We start from the raw sequence: 10,000 nt of genomic DNA on the forward strand, positions 1-10,000 counted from the left end.
TACCAAAATGCCCATTTGATGTTGTTGAAATTCCAATGAAGTAGTCTTGGATCTAGGTTAGAAAGCGACTCTTTCATTAATGGCAAACAATCTTGCATATATCTACATACATACATACATACATGCATACATACATACAAACATACAAACATACATACATACATATATATATATATATTTGCATATATATATATATATATATATATATATATATATGCAAATATATATATATATAATATATATATATATATATATATATATATATATATATATATATATATATCATTTGCCATGATAGATCGCTAGCCATTACACATTCTTTATTTTCTCTCCTTGTTTCTTTCTGTTTTCCTTTCTGTGGAAGAGCGTAGGCTCGAAACGTTAAAGACGTTTTCACTTCCCGAGGGTTATACTAATACATTTGTTTGTTGTCTATCTTCCTCTTTTGTTTTTTTGTGAATTCTCCCTATATATATACACACATATATATATCTGTAGAGATATGTAAGTTACTTAAATTATTCAAAACAAATTGATTCCGCGCATACGCACGCACGCGCACGTGCACGCATATCTTTAGGATCATCTTATAGTTTATATACGTATATGTGTCTGTGTTTGTCTATATACATATGAGTGGCTATTCGTATAAGCATCGTTGGACTATACCGCTAAACAAATACCATAAGGGAAAATATATGAAATATATACACTTGTAGTATACAACACTAGCAGCTAACAAGTATATGATTAAGTTTTTCCTCTACTTGTTAGAAATTGCAGCAGATATTTTTCTCATGTTTCAAATTAGTATTTCCAAAAATAATACCTTAGGAGGTGACAAATTACGAATTAATAGTAATATTTTGGGATGGTCTTTGTTGGGTGGCTTTGAACATATTGGAGTTAATCTAAAGAAATTCAACACCAACAACAATTTCATAATACCAAACACAAAGGATTTATCAGGTTACTTGACTCTTTAGATATAGAAAGTGAATTTCGTAAAATGGAAAGGCATATGATACAATATTTCACACACACCTTCATATGCAGTAACTGGATGCATTATCACTGCTGAATCCCAAAATTTCCGGTGTTTTCAGATTTTGCAATATATACTCTATTCTATGAGATCAGACTTAAGTTCTTCAAGCCTACATTTATGTACACATGACATTCTGCAGAGATCTCAGCCACCTCTTATTACCTAGACATATAATGCTTAAAAGTATATATGTATGTAAGAATATATATAGGTGTATGTAAGTATATAAGCTATGCTTAAAATATGTGTGAGATGAAAGTTGTTCTGTTTCGTCTGAGATTTAGCTGTAGCATTCTTCGATTAGGACTGGCCAGAGGTTGCACAATATCACAACAACAAAAATATTCAATTTGTTTTTTTTGTAGTCGAAGCGTATATTCTTTCTCACATTAGAAAGCTTTCATGTGATCGGTCCATGGCTACGGATGGTAGTAACATTAAAATATTTCATGTGTTGAGTTTGTATAAAACACAGCAAGGGGTTGAGGGAAGTGGAAGCAACAATAACCATGAGTTCATACATTTATTAAACACACACACACACACACACATCTGACATATATTTACATATATGTGTATGTATATGTATATACATATGTATACTTAAGAATACTGTATAATATATATGAGTGTGTATATATGTCTGTGCATGAATGTACACACGTTGCAGGCTTCCCTTCCCTGCTCAAGCCGGCGTGTCGAACCCGAGGGAACGGAAAAAGGCCTGGTGGTGTGAAAAAATTTCCGTTCTGTAGCGGTAGGTCAGTCATCTGGGATGCCACATGCTGTGACACCTTCTCCAGCGGCAACCTGGTATGTTTAGCTTTCTGCCCAGGCTCCTATGCTTGTCAGGCTGAGAAAAGCAATCTCTCAAAGTATCGGTCGCTCTTTGACAAGTTTACGGAGGAACCTGTGGCGGGGATGTGTATCCGGAAGTGCGAGGCCCGTAAGTCAGAGTGGCTGTTTGAGAGCATCTCCTTCACTATCCTCCGGGGCAACGCCTTTTCCATTTAGTCTACTGGGGCCATGTGACAGTCTGAATTACAGGAAATCGAGAGAATATAGGAATTTCAGAGCTTACTACACGAACAATCTTATTTTTGTTACAAACTTCAATCTGTGAGCGTCTGAAAGAAGTTAATTTCACTAATCTGTTCTTCACAGACACCTTCAGTAAAGACAACTCTAAAATAGTAACATTAAATCCAACAGCGTACCAAAGACGCTGGCTGCAGATAGTCATTCGATATGCTAGAAACCACGATGAAATATTCCACAAATCACCCTCGACTGTCTGTAAAAAATTCAAAGGTTGCTTTAAATAATGTTGTGCTAGAAACACACACCACGTCTGAACAAAAACGAAAAAAACTAATGAGATGATAACAACTAGAATATCTTTGATCATAGGTCTTCTCTGTTAGGACTTTTCTTGGTGGAAACGATTACAACAAAACCAACTGCAATACGAAAGCAATAAGAATTACAGAAAAATATGCAGGAAAGAAAATAACAGCAAAACTCTACCGTGATGAATATTACCACTAACAGCAACCACATGTACAATAATATTAAGAAGAAGAATAAAAACCACTAAACAGAAGAGGGACAGCAATGCCTTAATAAGAGTTCTTTCCCTCCATACACAAATCACTTTAAGACGAAAATCAAAAATAAAAGAAACGAAAGAGTATTTCTCATGCACTGCCATCAGAGCTCAGTCACAGAAGCCAACTAAAGACAAGCGCTTTACTGGGTGAAAAAGATGAAAAAAGATTATTCTCTGTGTCTTTCCGCCATGTTTCTTTTACAACGAAGAAATAAATGAATAAATAAAACAACTAGTGGAAAATATAAAAAAATATAAAAGATTTTATTGATTTTCGTAAACATGTAATTTCCCGGATACCGCCATCTTACTGTGCAGCAATAAATTGTGTCTTTCGTGTTGGCTTTATTTCTTTGTATTGTTTGTTTGCATGTCCTTATTTGTGTGTTATATTTTATTTTCTTGTTAAATTAATGTTGCTGCTGCTGTGGTCTTTATGTTTTCCGTTGTTTTTTTTTGTGTCTATTTCTATCTATATTTCTTCTATGTACTTTACATCTGCTTTCAAAATATTCATTAAAAATATATATTTATTTTTCTGCGTTATTATTACTATTATTGCTGTTGCTAATAATAATGATGATAATAATAATAATAACAATAATAACAATAATAATGATAATAATAATAATAATAATAATGATAATAGCAACAACAACAACAACAACTACAGCAACAACAACAACAACAACAACAACAATAATAATAATAATAATAATTATAATAATAATAATAATAATAATAATAATAATAATAATAATAAGACAAGTAAAAGGAAAGTAGAGGATCATCAACGACAACAAGTGGAGTAACAGCAACAAGAACAACAATAATAATCTATAATAATATTGCTGATGTTCCCATAGTTATGGCTCACTTTTGTTAAAGTTGTTTTTGAGTTATTACCATTCTTCATCGTTTTCTTCTTCTTCTTCTTCTCATTATTATTATTATTGTTGTTGTCATTATTGTTATTATTATTATTATTATTATTATATTATTATTATTATTATTATTATTATTATTATTATTATTATTATTATTATTATCATCATCATTATTATTATTATTATTATTATTATTATTATTATTATTATTACTATTATTATTATTAGTAGTAATAGTATTATTAGTAGCAGTAGTAAGTTCAGCAACAGCAGCAGCAGCAGCAGCAGTAGTAGTAGTAGTAGTAGTAGTAGTAGTAGTAGTAGTAGTAGTAGTAGTAGTAGTAGTATATCATCGGTATCAGCATCACAATCATCGTCCTAATGGATATTATTTCTCTTAGTCTACCTCCCTTTTCTGGTTAATTTTTCTTTTCCTTCCTCTCCATCCTCATCGTCCAACTCATTTTACTCTCCCACTCTTCCACATCATTATCTTTTCCTTTTCTCCCTTTCTCCTTTACTATTCACATTCTCTGCTTAAGTGTTTTTGTTGTCTTCTTACTCTCATTATTATTGTCACTACGTTTATAACTATTATCATTATTATCATTACCCAAATCCCACGATTATCAAGATTATTATTATTATTATAATTATTATTATTATATTATTATTATTATTATTATTATTATTATTATATTATTATTATTATATTTATTTTATTACTATTATTACTATCACTATTATTATTATTATTATTATTATTATTATTAATATTATTATTATTATTATCATCATCATTCATCCGCCTCCTCATCATAATCACCAACACCACTACCACCACTATCGCCGCCAGCAAAAACACCAGCATTAGCACCACCACCACCACCACCACCATTACCACCATCCTCCTCCTTCTCCTTCACCTCGTCATATTGTCATTATTATTATCATTATTATTATTATTATATTATTATTATTATTATTATCATCATTATTATTATTATTATTATCATTATTATTATTATTATTATTATAATTATTATTTCATTATCATCATCATCATGATCATTATTATTATTATTGTTATTACTTTATCTATAATTATCATTAGCAACGTTATTTGTTATTAAACACACACTCATAAAAAAAAACATGCGTATTTTACCTCTTTATACTTACCTTCCTTGCAGTAATAGCAAAACAGGATGCAGTGGAATTTATGTATTGCAGTGCATTTTAAGCCTGTAAACACCTAAGGATTTATCGTAGGTTGCAGGAAAGACAGGAGCTAACTTGTGTAAATGGCTTTATTTTTCTAAATTTACATCTCATTGCCAACCAGTGAGAAAATAAACGAAACTGCTCTTTTGTTTTTAGTAGAAAGAAACAAAGAAATTAAGAATGAAAGAAAGAAAGAATAGGATTAGCAGAATGATGGGAGGTGTGTGTTGGAAGTGCATAGCAGGAAAACCAACTGAACACACCTCAGCAAAAAGGGATTACAGTATTAGTATTAATATTCTGTGTAGGTAACAACAACAATAGTAACAGCTAGAAAGAAAAAAATGCAATACTGGCAATAGCATTAAAGACATTAGTTGCTCCAGCACCAACAACAGCTGCGCCTCTTGTGATATCTAGATCAAATAACAACAACAGAATCGATAATAACATCCATGACAAAAACTAAAAAACAACAACAACAGTTGTAATATCGGCAAGAGATGTAGCAACAAAACCAATGATAACGACAGGAAAATTGGTGGCGACAGAAACAACAGGAAAGAAAGAAATAGAAGCAATGGCAGAAACAGCATCGTCTGTCTGAAAAATGTTCTTATCTACACGCAATGCTAGACAGGAGGATTGAATGCTTACCTAAGAAAAAAAAAACCTGAAAAACAAAAAATTAAACAGAGAATATTGGAATATAGGACTATTGGAATAAATCTTGAGATATATAAACAGACATTTATTTGACTGTTGAGAATATTGGAACAACTCCATGAATTTCCTTACACCTACCTCTTTGCAGGTTATGTCAATAAATCTAGTTAAATGGAATACAACATGCATGTAGGATATAATTACATTGCTGTACATTATAACTACATATCTGTGGTATTTCACTACACAGTTACACATTATATAGTTACTATTTCACTGAATATTGTACATTATGCTGTAAAAGTTCGCTACAACTGTATCATTTAAGTACTGCTCATCTAGAGCAAATAATTGTAACACTAAAATTACTTACCTTTTATATTTTCTTTTATCGGTTTCAGCCATAAAACTGCAGCTATGATGGGGCACTGCCTCAAAGAATTTTTAGTTGAATGAATCGACTCCAGTACTTTTCTTTTCAGAGCCTTGTCTAATCGGACTCTTTTTTGCCGAATCGCTGATTACGAGGGACGTAAACCAAACGAACCAACACCAGTTGACAAGCGCTGGTGAGACCCCCCCACACACACACACTCACACACACATACACACACATGATGTGCTTCTTTTTCAGTTTCTGTCTAACAAACCCACTTACAAGGCTTTGGTCGGCCCGAGTCTATAGCAGAAGACACTTGCTCAAAGTGTCTTGTACATCTAGAGTAGCTAATTATAATTGCATAACAGTACCTTTTACAATAAAAATGTAATACAAAATTCCTCGCCAAACAGCAATATTCTGCATGTAACTTATTATAAAGCACTGTATTCGCAAGTAACATTATTATAATAACCGTGTATGTAATATACTAAACGTATATGCAGTATTGTCAGGAAACATTCTTCAATTTTCATTCGAGATAAAATATCTCATAGATCTACTGCGTTAAAAGCACAATATATTCATATAAATTGGAGGAAAGCACAAAATCGTCCCGGCAGAAGCTGGTTATAACGCCAGATGCAGTTCAGACTTCTTGAGCTTCGTACTTGAAGCCATATGCCTTGATATAATCTCTCGCATACGATATACAAAAAGCAATACTACTTTCGCTGATATTAGGAAGAGTTACAAAGTAGAATAAAAATAGGTGCACGCAATTTAGCAGTATTAAATTATGTCATCTGTCTATCACTCCTAAAATATATGCACAGGAGAGAGGTAAGATGCAGCAATTTTTGTCCGCGATAAAACTTTCGAAATGTTTCCATTCAAGTATGTTCTAATTCAATATTCTACAAGCTGTTATTTATAGCATTATTTACTTCAAGGCTCCCCCATTAAAAAATATTTACTTAATAAAGATTCTTCAATTAGCATGAAAATTATAAAATACATATGTTTGTCAAACATGTTACATAATAGTAAAAAGTGGGGCAATATCATAATATATTAATATATCAATGGGAGATGTCTTTACGTTCTGAGTTCAAATACCACCGAGGTCGATTTTGCTGTTTTAGCTTTTCAGGATCGACAAAATAAGTACCAGCTGAGTACTGCTTTCAATGTAATTGACTTAACCTCGCCCCACAACTTGCTGGCCTCGTGCCATAATTTGAAATTTATGGACGGAAGTTTGAAAAATATAAATAAACGTGCAATGATTATGATAACAATGGAAGAGGTTGTTACAAAAACACAATAATTCTAGAAAGCTTACAATATAGTAATGCCATCGATCTGAGTACTTAAAAGACACTCTGTTATCGATTCTGAAGAGCTGAAAAAGGGAGGTTGACCTCGAGGGAATTTGAACTCAGAAAGCTAGGAGGCAGATAAAATACCATTATCAATTTTGTCCAGTACAAGGGAAACCTATGAAGGGAGTATTACTGAGACATTAACCTCTCCTCAGAAAAGAAGCGATCCATCTTGGGACGATCAATTAAAACTATTTATTGATTCCAAATACCTATCTACCTAGATTAAATGCTTTGTCGCAATGCCTGCGTCGTAACGCAGATCCCCTCCCTCCACATACTCAAGTTTCTTTTCGAGTTAAAACTTGAGAAGTCTACGAGGGTTTAAATTAAGTGTCTGCATTCCGTCCTTTTTTTTGTTTCATCCGTAACGTAGATTTTCTAAGTAAGACAGAGGGGGAAACTGCCAATCCTTCTCGGTTGAAAGATGCTGTGGGGTGATATTCATAACACATTAATTTGAGCGGCGGTCATGCGATAACTCCGACAATATTTATTCACCATAGTTCCACAAGTGCATAGAATGATGACCAATAGAAGAGGCAGAAATTTATAACAGGTAAAGTATGGTACATTTGCCACCGTTGCCCAACATTTAGGGATAACTTTCCATCCAATAATTTTTAGCAAAACTTTACACCCTGTTCGTAACTCCGGCCAGTTCTGATCTACGTTGAGATCTGGTCTGAACTAAGCTTCAAACAACTTAATCATCCCTACGGCATGAATTTGCTGTACAGTGTTCGGATACCAAGCCTGCCCACTTGTCTCAGTTAATCTAGTTTCTTCTATATCCATTGTAATCCTTCAGAATGGTTTTGATCTTTTGGATGATGTGGTATCTGCAAACCAGACCCATTAAACGGCTTTCGTTTCCTTGAAGTCTGTTAGTGGTTTCTAGGTTTTACACGAAACGTTCTGCATTCTAGTGCTAGCGAGCGACTGGAACATCATCTTAATAGGTGGATATCATCTGGATAGGTTGGGGCTAGCCAGTAGGACAGAGGGTGTAAAAGCCTCACAAACCAGCTCAGCCACAAACCAGCTCAGTCACAAACCAGCTAAGCCTTGTCAACTGGCTAACAAGTATCGGCTAGATTTCTCGAATCTGCCTGTGTGAACATGGACGACCATCATTAGATGGTCTAGATCGTATGAAGATAGAATATTCCGTAGGCTAGTAGATAGAAGTAGCATAGGTTGTCCACAATTCAAAGTCATCGGCTACATAAACCACACATTTGTGACCTGTACGCCGCATCAAGCTTTCAGAGACCAGGATAGCAAGTTAATAGGAAGTTGTCGGGGCAACCGTCATCAACCTATCAATAGCCCTCAAAAAGGCTCTTAGAGTACAGGTCTTTCGGTTTAGTAAAAAAATCGCCGTTAGAGGAATCTAGAATAGAAGGAGCCCTACTTAAGAAACTAGATGTGGTACTTAGCAGAGGCACAGCGACCGATGTGCTGGTGGCGAGATTGAAACTTGATCAATTTTTCAGTGACAAACACGAGGGGCTAAAATCCATTCGATGGGTTCGCGTAGCAGAAGCGCAATGTAGAGACGAAACCACAATTCGGTCTTTCACGGGTTTGTACTAGCTCTTGTTACTCGAATCAAAGCAGATATATGGGGAATTTCAGTGTCACTTAGTTGACCTCTAAGATCATGCAGTGGGGTTGCAGCTCGACTTCTGCTTCGACGGTGTGCCGTGCCTTTCGGCCACAGATGCGGGGTTCTGCGAAATGCATATAACAGCGGAGGATATGCGATACGCGATGACTAGCTGCAGAAAGGAGAAGTCGCCGAGACTGGACGGTCTACTCGCCAAGTTTTATTTCCATATACCAGACTTGTTCAGCAATCTATAGGTGGATGTTTACCACAACTAGAAAGAGAACACAAGAGTTCCCATTGGGTGTGTGGGAGAAGTGGAGTGACTTTGAGTCGAGTGATAGAACAACGTAGGTATGTGTATATGAGCATATGTCTGTGCGTCCGTAATGTTGGGAGGTATGTATGTATAATGACGTGAAACAGTCGTCTATGATCTATCAGCGTGCCAGAGAGCAAAATAGCGGCATGCTGAGATGAATTAACATTGACATTTTGTCTAAACACCCGAGAGACTCGTCGTTTCGACATATATGCGATACTGTTCTCATAAATGAGATATTACCAAGCCGAACAAGATCAACAATGCCGCTGTTACTGTCTTCATAATATGAATAGATGTGCGTGTTCAGTGGGTGGGTGCGCACGTATGTGATGGAATAGGCACGTATATAAAGGGTGGTGCTAGAACGACGGCAGGGTGCATGGAAAACCATACAAATAAATACATGTAAATATTTACAATTCCAAAAAGACATCTATACGTATGCATGCATGCATGCACACACTTGCTCGCATGTAGGTATAGGAAGGTCATATAAGGTAGGAATAGAAAAAGAGCAAGATACGAGGAAATCCATGCACATACATATATATATATATATATATATATTATATATATATATATATATACATACAGCTGTATGGATCCATTTGTAAACAAACATACACAACATTACACATTCACATGCACGCGTGGACGGGAGGGCGCGGACGGTACGCACTCATACGCACAACTATACTCACAAACACAGAGAAATGCAGGAACACGAAATGATAGACATCTCACACGCGCGCACACACACACACACACCATGCATACACACGTACACCATACACATCAAACGGACACACGGACGGGCACAGACTGCACGAACGCACACACTCGCACTATACATACGCACACGCAC

The sequence above is a fragment of the Octopus sinensis genome, linkage group LG7 (genome assembly GCF_006345805.1).
Source record: "Octopus sinensis linkage group LG7, ASM634580v1, whole genome shotgun sequence".
NCBI lineage: Eukaryota > Metazoa > Mollusca > Cephalopoda > Octopoda > Octopodidae > Octopus > Octopus sinensis.